Source organism: Bacillus rossius, chromosome 3, assembly GCF_032445375.1.
Source record: "Bacillus rossius redtenbacheri isolate Brsri chromosome 3, Brsri_v3, whole genome shotgun sequence".
NCBI classification, from domain to species: domain Eukaryota; kingdom Metazoa; phylum Arthropoda; class Insecta; order Phasmatodea; family Bacillidae; genus Bacillus; species Bacillus rossius.
The window spans coordinates 41621898-41639226 of NC_086332.1; the positions used below are offsets into that span (position 1 = coordinate 41621898).

The 17329-nt window shown below is 38.0% G+C and overlaps 2 protein-coding genes and 1 non-coding gene across 3 annotated transcripts in view; 2 read left to right on the forward strand and 1 right to left on the reverse strand.

The window, feature by feature from the left end:
- Nucleotides 1–17329, reverse strand: part of LOC134531278 (E3 ubiquitin-protein ligase TRIM71-like) — a 61160-nt gene that overhangs the window by 26463 nt on the left and 17368 nt on the right. The gene's annotated exons all lie outside the window — the stretch shown is intronic.
- Nucleotides 1–17329, forward strand: part of LOC134530566 (dnaJ protein homolog 1-like) — a 108565-nt gene that overhangs the window by 18398 nt on the left and 72838 nt on the right. The gene's annotated exons all lie outside the window — the stretch shown is intronic.
- On the forward strand, nt 9983–10054 carry Trnag-ucc (transfer RNA glycine (anticodon UCC)). The gene has a single exon. It is a non-coding gene; the product is annotated as a tRNA-Gly (tRNA).

The window sequence follows — 17329 nt, forward strand, 5'->3', positions numbered from 1 at the left end:
AAATACCGTACCTTTCGAAACAATTGTTTCATTTTTCCAGCTACTGTTTCATATTAGCATAATCAAAATAATACATAAGCTTTTTTTTTATTTATTTGACATGCTTTGGTGTATTTAAGGCGTGTAAGTCTTCTCTAACACTGAACCATATGACATTTAAAAAATACCATAAGTAATATCTAGCAATCAAACAAAATGTCTACAAAATTACAGCAATTATGTACTGATGAATATCTACAACTATGTGGATAAAATATGTAGCAGGATTAGAATTATTTCTTAAGTTACTGCACTTTTAAAAAGAGAGGTCATCAAGAGAAGACAAGACACTCAATTACACAAGGATAGAATTCTAAGGATTTAATATTATTTTTTTTACATTCGCCATTGCTGGTTACAATAATTCATATAGAAACATCACTAATGGACAAATATGAATACGCAAAAAGAACACAGAAAACAAGCCAAAAGAAGCCCATGTCAAAAGTTAAATTCACAGACAGCACAGCGAATTCCATTAGTCAGAACAGCACAGACAAACACGGTGGGCGATAACGACGAGACAGTTGCAACAAGAACAGTAAATAAAGACGGACAACAACCTTGGACAACGCGGCGACAGACGGTCCTACAAAACGATATTCTGGAGACCACAACGACCACACGGAAGGATGCAGTGTGGGCTTCCTAAGACAAAAAAGCTGCAAAGTTTCGGGAACTGACACCCGCCCTCGTCATCAGGCACAGCCAGATGATCTTTCGTGAGGAAGGAATCGCCCATGGTCTGTAGCAATGACCATGCCAGCAGAACACCTGCGAGAAATAATACTAGCGAGGGCTCTGACGCGCTATTTCGATACGGCTTTTCGCTGGCAGAGTAAGCTCAAGTCTGGGTCGTTAAACATGTCTCAAATTTGTCTGTTCTCAAAAGTAGTACCACTGATACTCATTTTCAAACTGTCACTTGCAAAGCAACACATGATGTTCGTTTGATAACACTGACAGCCATATAAAGTTGTTTGAAAACACTTTGACAGAACAGCGTTGTAAAAGAACTGTTGAGTCGTGTTATAACACTTACTCAGCATGATCACTTTGCGGCTTGCCTACTGCGGGAGAATGGTCTTAATGTAATACTACATCATATTGGCAACAATTGACTATGTTTTATTACATTTCAGCAGGTGTGTGTGCCAATTTCGAGTTAAATACAACTTAGTTTTCTGTTCATCTATCTTTGCTTATTTATTTTGGATTCAAGTTTTTTTTTATAGCAAGTATTATTTTATATGCTTTATTATTTGATTTTTAATAGGCAATGTTAATTTAGAGAAATGTAAATACATGTTTAGTTAATTTAGACAAATGTAAATAAATGTTTAATGTGGTTAATTGTAAGAAAAGGCGAATCGCCTTAACTTCGCCACCAATATAGACGATAAATAAATAGGCGACACACAAGAATATACGAGTATACGTTTGTTATCATCGCTACACTGTGAGGACAAATCTCCAAAGTGGGCAAAAAATAACTTTTCCGCAAATGATCCAGAACATTTTCTGCTGATAGTGGAAAGGCGATGTCAAGTTTTTATTTTCTGGTAAAAGTCAAGAAAGAGTGTATACATGAAATTACTGCTTATTCCAGGTATGCGCAAACAAACTAGGGCAGCTGGTTATAGTATTTCTGACGGGTAACTTCTCATAAACGTTCTTAATTTGATAACTAAAGCTATTTCCCAAATATTATTTTATTTGCATTTTAGAACGCTTCGTTTGTCACTTATTTGCATTTTGCACTAGGTCAGAAAATACGAGTTTAATACAAATATAATACGAAATTAAAACAACATAGTAACTTTATAAATAATTAGTTAATTTTACTAGCTACTGTTTCATATTAGCATGATAAAAATAATAAATATGTTAACTGTTATTTATTTATCGACATGCTATGGCGCATTTAATGCGTGTAAACCTTCTCTAGCACTGAACCATATGACATAAACAAACAATAGGGATATCTAGCAATCAAACAACTAATAAATTACAACACTTACTGATGAATAATTTACCAAACAACATCCAAGTTTAGTACAAAAATAAAACATGCGTTTTAAATGAAAAAAAAAAATGATTAACATGTACATATTGAAATCATAATATTGGTTTCGCTTATATATCCGAAGCAATTTCTAACAAACTTATCGCTTAAAGATAATGCTACTCAGTGCTCCAACGTGATAAATCTGGGAGTTCTGATAAAACACATTAACCTGGAAGAATCAGATAATTCAAATTAGCGAATAAGTACATTCCTCCCTTCATTTCTTACTACGGTTAAAAAAATTCTCTCTTCTAGTATGGAAACAATTCTAGTATAGGCCATAAATATGCCTTACTTTGATTAATGTGATGTCTAGTTGTTTCCTAATCCGACAGATAAACTAGATACGCGGCTTCTAAATCTTCAAAACTGACGTATGTGTAGAATTTATTTTAAACCTTAAATTCAGAGAAGATCTAACCCAATACTATCAGCTGCTAAAATTGTTCAAACTCACTCAAAGACGCAATATGCAAACACTTATCGCTTATAAAGCACTGCACTACTTTAGTTATTCACTGTCTTGTCCATTTTTATAACTTATGTTTATCTGTTCAGTAACATACCTCTATTAATTTTATGTGTGTGTATGCTAATGGTATCAAAGTAATGCAAATTACCTGTATTTCTCCTACGGCCCCCCCCCCCTCTTCCGGGTTGACAAAGTCTTTTGTACCCTCCAATTTAATTGCAGCAGGTTATGTCTATATCAGGATAATATGTAAATTATTTTTTTGTGGATTATGTTTATAGCGATATTTTGCAACCGTGAGTAGTAGGCTCTGGAATAAATTAGACCAAGCGACAAGGCAAACAAAAAATCTAGCATCCTTTAAGTACAGGCTGAAAAAACATCTTTGTAACAACTGCTCACCATGACCACTTCGCTGTTACCCTACTGCTCGATTCTGTGTGTGAATGTGCGAGTGACTGGTTTTAATGTAGTAGCACCTATTTTTTTTTTTTCGGCTTTGATACTATTTGCTGTATGTTTAATTACTTTCCTTTGTATGTATGTCTATGCTTAGTTTTTAATTAATTTAAATTAGTTATCGTTGAATCTTTTGCAATAGTTAATATTTGAATATTAAGTTAAAATTTTAATTTGTTCTCTTAATATTTAGTCTATATCATGCTTAGTTTTTAATATTCAACTCTTAGATGTAATTGCAGAAAAGTGGTTAAGTGTAAGAGAAGGCGCCTTAACTTCGCCACCAATAAAGACGATAAATAAATAAATAAATAAATAAGCTTTCCAGCATAAATATCATCGTCAATTCTACTTTACATTTCTTCTTTATATTAATGTTAATTTAAAAATGTGGTTAAGAGTAAGCTTTGTCATGCACCACGTTAAAAACTATAATAAATAGATGTGTGTCGCGAAGTGCCGAACGCACAGCGGGAAGTTGGTTCGTGTGAAGCGGGCCGCAGCGGGTGTTGTTTCCCTGACCTGCCTCACCCAACCCCTCCCTCGCCACTCCGCGTGACGTCACTCCCTCCCCTCGCTCGCGCGGCTCCGGGCACAATCGATAGTGGCGCGGGGCAGGTTCGGGACTAGGCGTGGCTGCCGCCATGCCCTGCTCCCACGCCCTCCCGTGAGCTTCAATCGCGTACCCGGGAGAGAGGGTCCATTATGGTGGAAATCGCAAGGAAAAGCAAGTGAATAAAAATGATTTCCTGGCCAATCAAGTTTCACACATCTGTGGCGTCAGCGCGAGACAAAATTCCCGGGCGCATCAGACATCCGTAGCGTTGCGGGCGCGAGGTTACGGTAATGCGCGTCATTATTTTGTTTTCCAAATAAGGTGTTTCTGTTTACATTTAATTTAGCTGTGAAATATTTTTAATGTATTCACGCAGTTTGTTTTTCTTTTCTTTCGAATGAGCCTTAAATTAGGATCAAAACATATTCTCTCAAATGTAGATTTAAAAAAAAAAAAAATTGTCAACATTGATGGCTGTCGTATAGGTATGTGGTGCCGTTATATAAAATGGTCAGAAACAATATAAAACATACTCACAAAAACACGATATTTAGATGTCGCATTGAGTCCATTGCGCTATTTTGATCCTACAATAACACGGCGCTATCAAAACTCTCCCATGAAAACTTTTTTTTTAATTACAATGTTTTCAAGATCGTTATATATATATTTTTTAATTAAATTAAACATAAAGTGTTAATTTTTTGCTTAAATCTTTACTGCCCATTATTGACTATTGTGAAGTATATGAGATAATTTAACAGAAAATCTGGCATCAAAGTTACAAAGAATCCAGAATACATGCAAGTCGGTTTTTAAATAGTTAAACTCTTGTTCATTATATTTTGAAAAATTTTAGCCCAGATAGTTTGTGCAACCAGGAGTTTAGTTCTTAAACTATTAAGTAGATTTCTAAGAAATACCACCTATCATAGCCGATACCATGGTGCGACTTTCGAAAAACCTTTTTTTATATATAGTTTTACGTTTCATTGTGCATAGACCCCAAAACCATCAACTGAAATATATATATATATATATATATATATATATATATATATATATATATATATTAGTGGACACGTAAACTGCCCTAATTTTTCACAAAACAATTCCAAATTAATACATAAAATATTAACACTGAAAATGTCGGTCGAGTTCGTTAATGGGAAATATCCGACTAAGGGCTAGAAATGGCGAAAGTTTTTTTTGAAAAACAGAAAAATCGCTATAACTACCATAATATGATGAATATCATATCCATTTGAAAGTATTATAACGCGAAGGAGTAATATCAAAAACTTATGTCTAAAAACATTTTTTGATACGACCAACCTTAACTGCAAGGAATTAAAAAACAATGGTTGGAGGGGGAAAAAATCATACCTCCCTTCGTAGGCACAACATCGAATTAGTACAAATTATGTATTGATATTATAATTTTTATCTAAAACTTTTGTTTGAAACAATATTTGATTAAACGAACCATTGCTGCAAGGGGTTGAAAAAACAAGGTGTAGAATACTCCCTTTGTAGATATAGGTATTATCAATTCTGTTGAAAATGTTTGAAAAACTTAAAATTTTTATCTAAAACATTTGTCTGAAAAAAATCTTTGATAAGACGAACCATTGTTTAAGGGAGTTGAAAAAATTAAGGGGTAGAATTTAAAAATAACAATTGAATAATTTATGTACCATGTACAATGTTAATTCATATCTTAGTAAGCACTATCAAATTCGTTCCAATTGTTTGTAAATCTTATAATTGTTATCTAAAACTTTTGTTTGAAACAAATTTTGATAATACAAACCATTATTGCAAGAGTTTGAAAAAACCTGGGATTAGAAATGGAAAATAAATAAAACTTTCTTACAATGTACACTATCGAATCCATTCTTATTTTTGTTTAACTTTCTAAATTTTGTCTAAAACATTTGTTAAAATGAGTTTTTATCCAACCAAACATACTGCATGGGTGGAAATAACAAGGTTTGAAAGTAAAAAATAATCATTATTTATTGTATGAATCATAAACTTCTCTAAAACTTGGGTTGAAACAATTTTTGATGAAACGTATTATTACCGTATAAAAATGGGGTTGAAATTAAAACAAAAAAATTCAAAACTTTTGTAGTATCAAATTCGTTTTAATTTATTTAAAAAATCTTATTATCTTAAAACTTGGTGCAAAGCAAATTCTTATACGACAACGCTATTTGTGCACAAGACGAAAAATATTGTTTGAAGGTCAAAAAATTAAACAATTATCTTAGTTTGCATATAGTATTAAATTCGTTCTAAGCTATTCAATACTTGATACATTGAGTTAAAAATATTCGTAATATTTTCGCTGCTTGGAAAATGTGCAAATGTTTAATCGATCATTTTGTAATATAGGAAAACATAAAAATGTTATGTTCATTAAGTTTTTTTTTTAATGTTCCAGAAGTTTATAGTAGTTTTCAAAATATTTCCAGAATAATTAGGTACTTTGAAATATACCTACGCCTGTTTGGCTGTGCCGACAAGGATTTTTATAAGTTTATGAAGTATGTTTTTGTGTAATTGTGTAGTAATACGTTTAACAGCCTTAACTTCACCATTAGGTCAATAAATAAATAAAACTTAACAAAACGGTTTAACGGCACACATCAACGACCAATCAAAAACCAGCAACTTAGCTCTCGAACAAGGCGCGGAGCGTAGGCGAGGTTACACTTGGCAAGTTTGTCGCAAAGAGTGGATTGGCCAAGTGTGCAGCTAGTGAACTCGCTTGACTAGTGTATTCTATTGACTCGCAAGAAAGCGCACTTAACAGCAAACCCATAACATCAAGCAGAAACACGCGTGGAAAAAAATTCTGTCGTGGCTTTAATTAAAGTAAATCGGTGTTCCAAATAACCAATTTTGGTCCTGGAACCAACTGGACCAGGCGACAGGGCAATCTAATAACTTTCCTACCGTCGAACCCAAGCTGAGAATGCTTCTTTGCAACATCTACTTAGTATGATCACTTCGCGATTTGCTTCCTGTATTATCTGTGTGTAAATGTGAAAGTATATATGCAAAGAAATTTTTTTTAAAATTTTATTTAGTTTGGCAACATGTGACGTTACAGCTTTAATTTAATTGCAGCTTATGTATGACTATTTTAGAGTTGTATAAAAAATAGGATTTTGATTGGATTAACACTTGTTTCTAACCAATTAACAATCGCTTAATTTGTCATCCAGCATATTACCTATCTTATCATAAATTCTATGTTAGGTATGTGAAATATATATATTTCGAATAAACACTACCTACTGTAGTCATTACCGGTGCGACCTCCGAAATGTTTCTTTTTTTTTTTTTTTTTCGTTTCATGGACTATAACCCCAAAACTTTATTCTATACTGTTACGAACGTGAGCAAGGCCACGACACGCGCAGGTGCAGCGCTAGCTGGCTGAAAGGTGGCCGCTGCAACATGAGATGTGCTGCGCGCACCCGCGTCGCCGTTTCCCCCCTCCTTCCCAACGCTCCCCGCGCGACGCTGATAGCTAAGACACCTGACTCCTCACAGCTGCGGAGTTACGCGAGCCGCCGACACGTGTTTCGAGAGATTTCTGCCGTCGTGTCGGCGCGGAATGACGCGACTGGCTCCGGCCGCGCTCGTGAGTTCTGGAAATGGCGGCTGATATATAAAACGAGGACGGCGGCTTCGGAGTAGAGAGTTGGAGAGAGAGCCCAAGCGGGAGCCTTCCCGCGGCGGAGTTTCCGGGGCGATAGTGCCGCGGGTGCGGCAGAGTGGCGAAGTCCTTGGACGAAGGTTACAGGGCAGGGAGTGAGTGAGTTCAGTGGAGTCGGGAGTTTTCCCGCGGCGGAGTTTTCGGGCGATAAAGCGGCGAAGTCCCTGGACGAAGGTTCCAGGGCGAAGAGTTCAGTTCCGGGAGATAATGTCGCAGGCGCGGCGAGGTTCCGAGCGAGGCGTCGAGTGGGTCCTCGGCGAAGGCAAGTGCGTCGGCGGCGGCGGAGTGCGGTGACGAAGTCCCGCGGCGGAGGTCCACGAGGGGTGCTGCGGCGAGAGTTGCGCCAGAGGTGCGGCCCAGCGAGGTGTGCGGATTGTAAGAAACGAGTGACTGGGGAAGCAACATTAGTTATAAGTACAATTGATTGACATTTTTAGATTATTTGCTAGTAATGTAGTAATGTAAATAGCGGCCATCAATAAAACTGTGTGTGTAGTAAAATCTATTAATTGGGCTATCCTTTACGAACCCGCGGTAAATCGTAACAATAAATATAAAATACACATACATAAACATGAGCTATAACTGCTGTAATTTTGCACGAATCACTTTCAAAATGATACATTTTATAAAGAGTTGTACAATCTTGAACGAGGTCATTAATGAGGAAAATCGAACCAAAGGGGTAGAAATGGGAAGAGTTACAGAAAAATCGCTATAACTCTCGTAATGACAAATATCGCATCCATTTGAAGTTATTGCAGCTCGCGAAATCTAAATCAATTTTTGATACGATCAACCATTACTGCGAGGGGCGGAAAACAAACAGTGGTCGAGGGGGGGGGGGGGGGATGCTTAACTTCCTTAGCAAGTACACTATCGAATTCATTCAAATTTACTCTAAATATTACATAAAACGTTTTCGATTAAGACCAACCATTACTGCAATATGTGGAAAAAAACAGGTATTATACACTATATATTTATATATATATATATATATATATATATATATATAGACACACACACACACACACACAGAATGAGTCTGAATTAAACCGACAAACTTCCGTTGTGGGTTCATTACGAAACAAGTTGAAAACCTCTATACTACTTATGGTTTTAAGTACTTCCCAAGTCTCTTCTACGTCTTTGAAGTTGGGACCGAACATAACATTTATTGTAAAGTAGCTGTACACAATTTTTTTTGAATCTGTATGAAGTAAGTACACATATACAAAGCATCGCTCTTTACCTCTCTATGTCCCTCTATTCATTTATATATGCAAATCTCTATTTCTCTATATCTCTATATATCTATATCCCTCTATGTATGTGTTTCTTTCCATATATCTATATCCACATCTACTATATATACATCCCTCGCTCTATTTTGCTAAATATATGTGTGTGTGTGTGTGTGTGTGTGTGTGTGTGTGTGTGTGTGTGTGTGTGTGTGTGTGTGTGTGTGTGTGTGTGCGTGCGTGTGCGTGCGTGTGCGTGCGTGTGCGTGCGTGTGCGTGCGTGTGCGCGTGTGATCTCCCTCTATGTCCATTTCTTCCTATCTTATCGTTTTCTTCACAAAACAGAAAACGAACACGTATTCATTTATATATATACTTATCTATACTTTTATCTTTCTTTTTACCTGTCGCAGAAGTGATATAAAACACGCGTGTATTCTAATGCAACGTTGTGTCAACATTTCAAAGCAATATTTTCTAATTGTTTAGTTTCACAATTTTTGAAGTGAAACTTCTTTGGGCGCGATTAGAGTAAAATTTCTATTACAATTTCATGGTCTAATTTAAATGCATCGTCTTTCGTGAAACAGATATAAAAAGAACACAAATCGGGGTTTGAATGGCCAAAGACGTTTCACCACTATCCCGCTTTATTTTTATTTATTCAATTAAAAAAACGCGCGTATACGAATGCAAAGTTGTGTCAAAATTTCAAAACAAACTGTGAAAAACTTTAGGAGATTTAAGATTTTGTACAAGTGTTAATTTACAGTTTTATTTGTATAGAAGATAATAGAGAAAGTATTTAAGATGGACCACTGGGCGTCTGGATTATGTAGAAAAATTATTTCTTTAAATAACTGGGGCAGTAGTATCACAAATATAAGTTGAAAATAAACGTATTATGTACTCATAATTATTGCAATAAAATAATTTTCCTACAGCCACAAAATTCGCAGTGATTGTAGAACAAAATGAGTTGTTCAGACTGGAGGCTGCTCGTGGTTCCTAAGTCACTAAGCCAAACCATGGCATGACCGGGACGGACTGGGAGAGAAGATTCTGCAATGGTTTTCAACTGCCTTCCGTAGTTTGGGCGTGAAGGGACAGCGAACACCTAGCCTGAATCCAGGATAGGACCTTCATTCAAATTTAATTAATTTTTTTGTTAATTAAACCGTCACCTTCATCTACTTATTACAGACTCCATTGACGATACAAATTTAAACCCACGCCTGACCCCGGGACTCGAACCCAACAGACCTTGCGTCGAAATTAGGCGTGTTACCGTGGTCTGCAAACCCAAGCGAATTTCCTTTTTCCAAGGAAGTGATTCAGTTCATCGTGCAGAGCAGTTTTCCGCGCCGTGACTTCGATAAGTATCTTCTTCGAGGCAAACAATGGTCAAGTAGCGTTGGTGGTGTAATGGTCAGCATAGTTGCCTTCCAAGCAGTTGATCCGGGTTCGATTCCCGGCCAACGCACTTTTTTAAAAATTATTTTTTCTACTCTTTTCAACTGTTTTATCTAGAACTCTTCAATTTTTTTATTTTTTTATTTCACAATATTAATAATATAATGTTATACTAACATTAATTTAAAATTATTTTATAATATATAAAAGTAATTTTTTTTTATTTCATAGCCATACAGTATATACACTAGAATGTCGTTACACCTTAACCCACACATTCACGGATCGATTAACTCTTGTTTAAAAATAAACTGTCCCCTTCAGTGGACGAATAGACAAAGGGTTACAACAAATCTGTCAATTTGTTCTGGGTCGAAAAAAGTCTTCTTTGAGATAAAAGGCCTTTAATTAAAGGTATCAAGATGGTCACTTGCGCCAGTCACGAGGTGAATGCATCAAAACTTTCGTGATGTTAATGGACTTAAAAAAAAAAAAAAAAAAAAAACTTACGTACCAATTCGGTGTTAATAAATTACGAAGCTCGTCGGAAGTAAAATTGTCCATGAAATTTGTCGTGGGGTCGTTTGTTTATCGCTCGTTGTGACTTTTCCTGTATTCAGTGTCTTACCGGCGGGTGGACAGGGAGGCTGCGCCCAGACGCCTGCCTACACAGTGGGTATATATGCTCTACTCACTGTGGTCCACCTCCACGCTCGTCTTTTTGGAAGTCCAAGAGTTTTACTTTTCTTTCCTGCTTTTCTAATTCTATTGAGGACCCTTTGTGCTGAGATGTGTTGTATATGTTACAGTTGGTAAGTGTGTTTTTAGTATTGTAAAGTTGGTGTAATTTCCGTGTTGCGAATTTGTTGTTTTGTAAAAGAATAGCCTGCTGGGCGTTCAGTTATATTGTGGTGTTGAAACAGTAAAGTTATAGAAACGTCTATTGTCTTATTTCATTACAGTCACAACAAGATGTAAGCTGCTGAGTTGCTCCAGCGAGCGACAAATTAGTTTTTGCACACAAGTGTTTCAAAATTCGTGATATGTACGCTGGGCAGTTATGGGGTGTCGGAACGCAACTGGACGAGTGAAAGTCGACGCACGGTGTATGCTCGGAGCTCAACCGGTGAAGGGTGTTTTTTCCAGCACGCTCACCCGATACCTCGTGTCTCGACTTGATCCTCTGGAAATCACGCGAGGAGCTTCATCTGTGACGGATGTCCCTACGAATCTCATGAGGACCTTGTTTCCCGGGTCCCCGTTGCTGCCGCCGTCGTTCACGGTGGTCAGTACATCGTCGGTGCGAATGAAGCCTGCTAGTCACTGTAGGCAGGATTCGCAGGGGAGCAGGGAGTTTTGCGGGGGTGGTTTCAACCGACACAATTAATCTATGGATAGGGTGCTTGTATGTTCTATACTGCCCATATTTGGGCCTATACGCTAACAAGCAGGAAACTTTTAAAATATACATAAAGTTTTCCATAAAACACAAGTTCTGACGTTCACGTTTATCAATCCTTGTTCACAGTTACGATTATGAAAGCGCAAATAAGCCTCCTCAGCGAGATGCTTCTTAATTCCAGGATAGGCAAAAGTTCATACTAAAAAAAAAATTATTAGTACGTTTCGCATTATTTCAGCGCTACAACAATTTCACATAGTACCATACATTAAAATAATTTAAATCAATGAACAACACCATTTATAAATTAAATAGCTGTTGGCCTGGGGTAAATAATGGTACACAATATCGATAAATGCGTCCCTTCATTTTTTTTTTGTCGTAACAGCAGAAATAACACTTTCGCTTCGCAATCAAGCGCCTTCGATAAATGATTCACTGCGCATTGTCTGAGTTACATTAAAAGTGCAAAGCATCGGCGAAAACGAAATACAATGCTTCCATTGTCCAGCACCGCACGGGAGTCGAAGTCTTTTTTTATATCCCACTTCCCGGCTGTCAGCAGGCGGCAACCATGTGATCCTAGCGTCACCTCGCGCCTTCAATAACACGTGGATAAAAACCGTCCGATGCACCGCTCGGGACAGCAGAATATCGCTTCGTTGCGAACATACGTTTCTCACCCGCGCGACGAGCTAAACCAGGGACTAACTACGTGGAGGGCAGACGGAGGCCTGTGCCTTGACACCACATATGACGGAGGGCGTGGGGGGGGGGGGGGCCTCTTAACTGGCAGTCATCTTCACTATAGATATTTACTTGAGTATCGTGTTAGAACCGGGAAAAAAAATGTTGGCGGGCAGATGAGCTGAATTATTTTAATTGAAAGATACCGCCAGGTATGTCGTCAAATATTTACACAAATTGTATTTTTCGCGTACTATCCAAATTGCTATGTATTGAAAATGAAATGACTGTAAATAAATGAAAGTACTTTTTTACCATCCAAGTTAAATATTATTTTTTTAATCGTGGGATTAATATGTGGTAGCGATATGAGTATTCTCGGGAAAGGTTTCGGTTTGGTTGGTTTGATGGGGAAAAAAAAGGGGGGGGGGGGGAAGGGCGCCAAGAAGTCTAGTTACGTTCCTGAGAAAAACTGACGAATATTCAATATAAAGTGTGTGTGCCTGTCATGCAACAAATGTACGACAGCCCTCAACACTTGTAGGAAATGTAACACTCAGTTGGCGTACGTGTACTTATTTAAGTGCTCTCACAAATAAGTTTAGAAAACACACCCTTCAAAAATACACGAATAAACAACAGTATTACCAACGCAATAGTTAAACCATATTTTGAAATTAATATTCTGACGTTCATTTTAGTAGAGTCGCGGGGGAAATAGAAAACATTTCTAATCGGGAAGTCTGTTTCGACCGCCATGTGTCGCGCCCAACGTCATGGATGCGTTGAACGTGATTGGTTAGAAAAATATTCGCGTATTACGCGTCGCGCCATTGTGATTCTAGAATAAGCTGGACTTTTTTTTTTAGTGTTTTTATTTCTGCACAATCAATGAATGGCATAAAACATAGTTAATAGCTTACACGATTGACCATCACACACGGCGAAACGGAAAATTCTATAATGGAAAAAAATATAAAATAAAAATTGCGACGACGATTGACTTCCATCGGAAACAATGTGCCACTTAGCTCACTGTTTATTGGCGCCCAGTGCGTGACTTTACCAAGTCACAGTTGGTGGTTCCTGCCCATTAGATGGGCAAATAAAGACGTCTTGATGGTCCAACTAACTGGCCACGCAACTGGGTGATTTGAGTTCTATTTTAAGAGCAACCCACGCCACCGTGCAAGACTGGGAAGTTCGGTGTAACGTATTTCCCACGCCCGGTCTTAAGAACGCAGCTTTGAGAAACCACGTCAAAGCCACGTCCGACGTCATCATCGACCCCAGCTCCAAGAAACATTCCTGGTCACTGAGCGGACTTTATCCCCCGAACTAACACAACCCAAACCCCCTCATCCCATATGTCATGACATCATCTACGCCAAGGAATGAAACACAAAGAAGTGAGCCAGTTCCTCAGAAAAAGACACTGCTACGTGCGAGGGATGTGGAAATGAAGTGGGGAGGAGGGGAGGATGATTCACAACACTTTCTTACAAAGCCCGACTAACAACGTGAAAACTGTGTTTGGTAACAATCTAATCTAGAAACCAAAAAAATTTGCAACCAAGAACAATGATTTGGGTGCTAAAAATAAATAAATACTACGAAAATGAAACAATTCAAATACAGCTCATAATCTCAACTACATGCCGAAAGGAGGAATAGTGTGTATATTGTTACGAGTGGGTGGAAACGGGTTCGTAAGGATAGCCCAATTAATATTTTACAGTTTATTTACTTACTACTAACATTTACATTACAAATGAAATCATCATACTTAAAATGTCTGTTCACTAATCACTATGTATCTGCCAAGTCCACAGTTCGCACTCCTCACTGGAGCTAGTCTCAACAGTAGTTCGCCCCCTACCTCGCGCCTGTTCACACACAGTCTCGCGACACTCGGCCGTACTCGCACGGTCCCGTCGCTCCGCGCCTCGTCCTCTTCGCACCACACTCCACTCGCCTGTTGGAACTCTCGGGACCCCAGCGGAGGCCGGCTTCGCCGCTTTTATACCCCTGGCAGTCTTTCTGGAACCGACTGGAGTGGTCGTGACGTGTCGCGTCATCCCAGGCCGTACCCGACGCTCGAAGCATCCAGAACAGCGGCGCTTATTCGCGCCTTTCCGCGTGGTGACCAGTACGCCCGCGGGATTCCCAGGCCGCTAAGGGATAGGTAACAGCGCCAAGGAGGGAGGTGGAGAGGCCGGGCCACTCCAATCCCCGAATGTATGCGCGAGTGACGTCAGTGGCCGTGCGGGCCCGCCAGGCCGTCCGGGTACCGGGCGCGTGTCGCGTTCTTGCCTCCCACATTCGTAACATTATATTGGCACCCAATTCAATACAGCTAATATCCTCGCGGTCACTTTGTTGGACTGTTATGGCGGGTGGAGTGGCGAGGATGTGAACCTAAACAACAGAGAGTTCAAAAGGTTGTTGGCACACCAATACCCTTCGTACATCACTCAATGTTTGCGAAAGTAAAAACGGATTAATCACGCGGGTACACCATCTTTTCAAGATTTCTGAGACTGCCACACATGGCAACACCATGTTTAGGGACACACTTCCGTTCCAATCGACTTCCGTTCCCTTCACGAAATTACTTCTACCAAATGCCGTATACCGAGAGCTAAGATGTTAACACATCAGAATGTAATATAAGATTTTACTATGGTTTGTAGCCTATCGCTGTGAATACTTCAGAGCGATTTTTAATTATCAATGATTGATTCTTCAAAAGAACATTTCTAACAGTATGATAAACGTAGCTGAGTATCGAACCCACCAGGGTTCCCACCAACTTGTTTCTGTAAATTTCCCTGAGTTTTCCCTGTCCTATAATATATTTTCCCTGTGCTAAATTTAAAAAAAAATGAAATAAACTAATCACAATAAGAATAATTTTACATAATATACAGGCATACCTATGCTACTAACATAAGGGTATTATCAGCTATTTTATTACCTGCTAAATTGTTGTGAACATTTAGACATACATAGGCCTAATGTTATACCACTTCTGCTGCATAGGAAAAAAATGTTTAGGTATCTTGCATATTCAATGTACATTCACAAAATATTACAAATATGTACTGGTTATTCTTTAAGCCCAATAAATATTTTTCTTAATTTTTTTAATTTTCATCTCTAAATGCTCTTTTTGTTTCTCTATTTCCAGTTTTTTATTTAGCAGCTCTTGAATTCCTACAGTCTTGCGTTTTCTTTCTTTCTTACAATATCTGTCCAACTTCTTGTCCTCTTCTTCATTTTGACATTTTTACTCCAGGGCACCTTTGTACCATGAAGCTGCTCCTCTGGCATATTTGATAATTTCCTGATATACTTGAATACAATTTTCACCACCAGCATTACTAACTCCATCCCAAACTCGTCGCAGGCCAATCAAAGATTCCTCATGGAGATTTTCAACAAGCATCTCCTTATTGATGGAGAATCCAGATTCCACAAAAGCATTACCATGTGAGAGAATTAATATAATTTTCACTGCAAGCCATATATCTTTAAACTGTTCTTTTCCAATCAACATATCTGCAAAAAAAGTGTCCAATCTGTTATTGTGTACATGAAATGATGCAAGTTTGTCAGAATTGATATTAGTAACAAATTTGGTAAACTGAACACTAGCTCTATCAGATTGAAGAGCAGTTAGGTGCTTGGCAGACATAAGAATTTGCAAACATGTATCCATGCTTGTCCTACACTCTTCCTGTTTGTCCAACAATTTTCTAGGGTCCAAACAAGAAGCAGCTTTAACCATTTTGTATTTTATTGGGCTATGTTCAAGTTTCTTGGCAATCTGAACCATGCATGTTTTGCATTCTGTTAGGAACCTTTGTTTCTGAAGTTATTTTACATCAACCACACCTAACTCATGCTTTGCAGCAAATCCAATTTTCAACTTTGCGAGTGGAAGTCCCAGACTTACATCGTCCAAATTAATACTAATAAAGTAATAAGCTGATATGCAGTTATCTTGGCTTTCAAAATTTCCATATTAATGAAACGTCCCAGCAACTCTCTTAGCAAGTCCTCCAATTCCTTATGCAGAGATGGTAACATTGGTTTTAATGTTTAGAACTTCTTTAAAAATGGTTCAAGTGAAGAAGCCATTGTCAGGAAAAAAAAACTCAGCTTAGCTAGCAACAAAGGATCCCTCAAACAAACCTTCACTTTCTCAACAAAATATGTAGCAGGTAATTTAATGGTCTTAAAAAAAATTTTCAAGTGAGGAAAAATTTGTATTGCTCTCTCACACACTGGGACATTTTCCAACCACCAACAAATCACAAAATTTGATCAGAAGAACACTGCAACTTGTAACTTGTCTGAAGTCTGATCGTCGAGCAGGTGAGTCTTTGAACACAGAATATATGGCCCTTAAAAATTGAACAACATCCCACCCGGTCTTTCTAAAACCCATTTGAAAGGCACCATGAACAACATGGAGACCACAAGATCCCAGGTCTAATATCTGGATCTTCTTCGCACACCTTAGTTTTTGCATTCAATTTTTTCATGAACAACCAATTGACATTCGGCCCATCCATGGATACTTGTATAATTTTGGATAGTTCCACATCCTTTAGTTCCTGTTGAAACCCTTTTAAGAGATCTCAGCTGTAGAATGGCCTAAAAATGAAGAATTCCAGTACCTGGTCATTACTTGATTTTTGTTGACGTCCCATATACGTACAGCTATGTCCATTTGTTGTACCTTTTATACCCTATTGAAGGATTCATCAAAGCATGCAACAATGTATTTTGTGAATCTGATTTCATCTGTAAGTTTGTGGAAAAAATATGGGGCAAGTAACTAAGTATGCAGTCTTGGTACTACTAAGCTACATTTCTGGTGCAATGGAACTATATGGAAACATTTTAGCAAACAAATTGCTTATTCCTTGTTGGCTATTAAAACTGTCTTTTTTCATAACAACATGTAATGCCCACAATATTTCTGCCTTTCTGACATTACTGTCTCCCTGAAAATGTATTTTATTTACCATGCCTGAAGATTCCTCTTTCAGAGCACTGAATGATGATGATGAGTTAACAATGAACAGGATGCTGGTGTGCTGGATGCTAATTCAGAATTTGGTGCTGTGGAAACTCTTGAAATAATTGATCCCTTCGTTTCTTGGTGATTTAAAGGCTTTGTTAAGTATGCTGACATAGATGCAGAAATACTGCTCGCAGTAACCAACTGTTTTTGAAATTTCCCTT